We start from the raw sequence: 3957 nt of genomic DNA on the forward strand, positions 1-3957 counted from the left end.
CGGACCACCTAGTTTATTAATTTTTAGACTCACTATATAAAAAATATAATATATATATAAAGATATTATATATATTATATGAAGAATAATGTACATTACATTTTTTTCACTAGTAGAGATCATTTATCAACCTGCAATTTTTAATGTTAAACCTTCAGCAGTAATTGCTTGTTTTGTTAAGCTATAAAAGAAAGTTTCAAATGCATAATTCTTCTATAATTTTAATAGATTGATTTAAATCATCTTAAAATAACACTTATCCAAATTCTACAGTTAGTAAAAATTATTTATAGGAACTCATACTCGTATTTTTAGAAGATAGTTGTCTAAGGTGCTTGAATTTTTAAAGCTATAAAACTACAAATTTAAATAATTAGTCAGCTGAAATTCAAAGTACTTTTATTTAAAACTAAAATTTCACTTTTTTTACAAACCAACAAAATTATTTTAAATACTGTTTCCGTCTACATGTTGAAACTTGTAATTATTGGAACCTAAAAGGAAAAAAAATATAAATTAGTAAGAAAGTCATATTTACAATAATAGTGGCAGGTCTTAAAATATTAGAAAGTATTTTTTTTATCATTTAAATTATCTGGATGAAATTAATTTTCCTTTTCAGATAAATATCACCCGCCATTTCTATTCAATCCTCGTAGCTAAAAAGCATGACATGTATCACAGCCACAAAATAAAATACACTGAAGACAATATTACCATTAACAACATTTACAGAAATTCAAATATACAGGGTTTTTATAAAGTCTCGGACCCATTTTGATATTTAATAACTCATAAAATAATAAAGATAGATTAAAATTAATGACATAAATGGTTAGATAGACTCGAAAACTTTCATGAACCTTGTCAATGAACTTCTACGTGTGCCCCCTTCGTCGCACGGAGAATATCAAGTCGATAGTCAATTTCACGCCAGGTAGCGGCAAGCATGTCGGCATCCACAGAGGCTATTGCGGTTGTAATTCTTTCTTTTAGGCCATCAATGTTCGACACGATCCTCCTGTAAACATTGTTATTATAAATCCCCAAAGAAAAAAGTCCAGCGGCTTTATATCAGGTGATCTGGGTGGCCAAGGAATTGGACCTCCTCGCCCAATCCATCTTCTTGTAAAATGGTCATTCAAAGAACTACGAACGATGATACCCCAATGAGGTGGTGCACCATCTTGTTGCAAAAAGACATGTGGCTGAAGCTCTTCTAGTTGTGGAAATACGAAGTTTTCCAACATGTCTAAGTATACGACTGATGAGATTGTCTTTTCTGTAAAAAAGAAAGCTACCTCTCGTGAAATTGACTATCGACTTGATATTCTCCGTGCGACGAAGGGGGCACACGTGGAAGTTCATTGACAAGAGTCATGAAACTTTTTGAGTCTATCTAACCATTAATGTTATTAACTTTAATCTATCTTTATTATTTTATGAGTTATTAAACATCAAAATGGGTCCGGGACTTTATAAACACCCTGTATAATTCCAATCTTATCATGCAATTTTAACACTTTTTATTTTTCTATACATCTGTAGCATTATGGTACTTGTAAGTTTAATAATTAGATTTCCTTCCCTTTCTTTTTTAAAAATCTTTAAACTCAATAAACCTACTCTATATTTTTCAACTTTTTGTCAGACTTCATGAAACTAGCAGCTTTTTTTTAAATTTTTGACTCTGATTCTGAAAAGGACTTATGTTATTGTCAATCACATCAGAGTTTCTTAAAAAATAGTTATTTTAATAATTTTTAATCAATGTAATCAAGAATCTACAATCGTTTAATAAATTAAAATTTTAAAGTTATGTACCAATTTTTATTCTTTTCTTACACTCAATCGAATAGAACAAATTACAAGCTGATAAGGAGCATTTATTTTAAAGTTGTGAGTAATTTTATGTGAGGAAAATGTCTAAGAGAGAATGATTTGAAATAATACTTTTAAAATAAGTTGAGTATAATATCTCCTATATAACTTATAATACCGAGCAGAATAAAACTAATAGTTAGTTGTTACAAACACTTGTTTAAATATAAATACACATCCCATAGGATGAAACTCTAAATAATGCATATTACTTTCAACAATAAATGTTTTTATTTGCAATTGATTTTATTCAATTCAGGATTAAAATTGCATACCATACTAACTTATTTCTAAAATATTTAAGATTTCCGAAATTCGCGCATTTTTGAAGTAGTGAACCATAAACAGCTGCATGAAAAAGCTCATAACCTAGAAACAAATTGTCATATAAACTTGAAATCGGATTTAATTTCATTCTGCCCAATATTCTAATAAGTAATAACAATCTGCTTAGTAAATAATTAACGTGGGTAAAATGCGAGAAAATAACATGTAGTGAAAATAGCAGTTTTGTGATCAAACATGAAGAAGTGAGCTAGTACAGTTACTAGTTTTCAATTATCAAATATCTAGCAAACTATTGTTATCAACAATTACATAAATTCTGTAGTTTATTAGGAGAGATTACTTTTTCTTTTAGGTATAAATTCAGAACTATATCCTAGGGGAAGGCTGAGCAGTAGCTTGCTTGTCTCTTCTTCTGCGCCGCCGCGCATGTGCTATTTACAGCCTAGGCCATCTCAGTAATATCAGGGAACTGTGGATAAGCTCTGTAAATATATATATATATATATATATATATATATATATATATATATATATATATATATATATATATATATATATATATATATAAACAATAATATAATCTTTGCAACAAATATCCAAACGATAAGCATACAGCTATAGTAGAATTTCAAAGCAAAATTGCTATTTTAAAAATCTTTCAATTTTCAATGATTTATTTATAAGAGAAATTGTGAACATTTTTCTCAATTAATCAGCGTGCATACTGCTACGTTAAAACATATACATTTAAGCAAAATAAAAAGAATAGTTCTATTTGACTGAACTACAAACAATAAAATATACTGTGCATAACCTGCTGTAACGATTCACCAGTAATGTTACCCAAAACAGTGACGAGAAATATTTCGGTTATTCTCTCTTATTGCTAAGCCTACAACGATAGCCTCTAAGAATATCCTCCAACTTAAATTATTTAAGATCAGGAAGCGTCGTTAAAACAAAACTAACAAAATTTAAGTTTCAAAATTGAAGCATATTTGATTAAAAGTGATAAAACTAAATTAATAAATGTCAAGCACACTTACCGAATTTCGAATAGACTTCCGATTGTCAACACACACGCCATTTGCCGGCTCGCATGGAACTCTGGGAAGTGAGTTAGTTAAAATGAAGTGTACTTTAAGCAACCTTAAAACAAGCTTAGGTATAAATAAAATGTCTTCAACACCTCAATAAATACCTCACTCTCTTTAGTTGAAATAAGGTATATTTTTTATACCTCATAAATACCTCAATATCGTTAGTAGAAAAAAAGTATATTTTTTATACCTCGTAATTACCTCACTCTCGTTAGCTGAAATAAGGTTGATTTTTTTATACCTCATAAATACCTCTTTTGTTACAAGTGTAAGAGAAACAACCTCGTATACCTTAAAAATCATCTTATCAGTCTGCATGATTTGAAGTGAATTTAAAGCAACCTCAAAATAAGCTTAGGTATAAATAAAATGACTTCATATACCTCAATAAATACCTTTTTATCGTTAGTTGAAATAAGGTAAAAAATTTTATACCTCAAAAATACCTCCTTTGTTACAAGTGTAAGAAAATAAACCTGGTATACCTTAAAAATCTCCTTATCAGTCTGGTTGATTTGAAGTGAATTTTAAACAACCTCAAAACAGGCTGAAGTATATATAAATCAACCTCGTACACCTTAATTACAACCTTTACGAGGTATAATTTTTATTGCTGTTTTCTCTGCAACCTTAAATATACCTCAAATATACCTCAAAACGACCTTAATACCTCAAAAATACCTCAAAT

General features: G+C 29.0%; 1 long non-coding RNA gene across 1 annotated transcript; it reads right to left on the reverse strand.

Annotated features, from left to right (window-relative positions):
- Positions 1-330: 330 nt before the first annotated feature.
- LOC147816902 (uncharacterized) lies at positions 331-3262 on the reverse strand. Its single transcript, XR_015428606.1, has 3 exons — positions 3216-3262; positions 2510-2651; positions 331-494 (listed from the first exon to the last, which is right to left on the reverse strand). It is a non-coding gene; the product is annotated as an uncharacterized LOC147816902 (long non-coding RNA).
- Positions 3263-3957: the final 695 nt, after the last annotated feature.

This window comes from Parasteatoda tepidariorum, chromosome 1 (genome assembly GCF_982258835.1).
Source record: "Parasteatoda tepidariorum strain Cologne lab strain chromosome 1, Ptep-v5.0, whole genome shotgun sequence".
Lineage (NCBI taxonomy): Eukaryota > Metazoa > Arthropoda > Arachnida > Araneae > Theridiidae > Parasteatoda > Parasteatoda tepidariorum.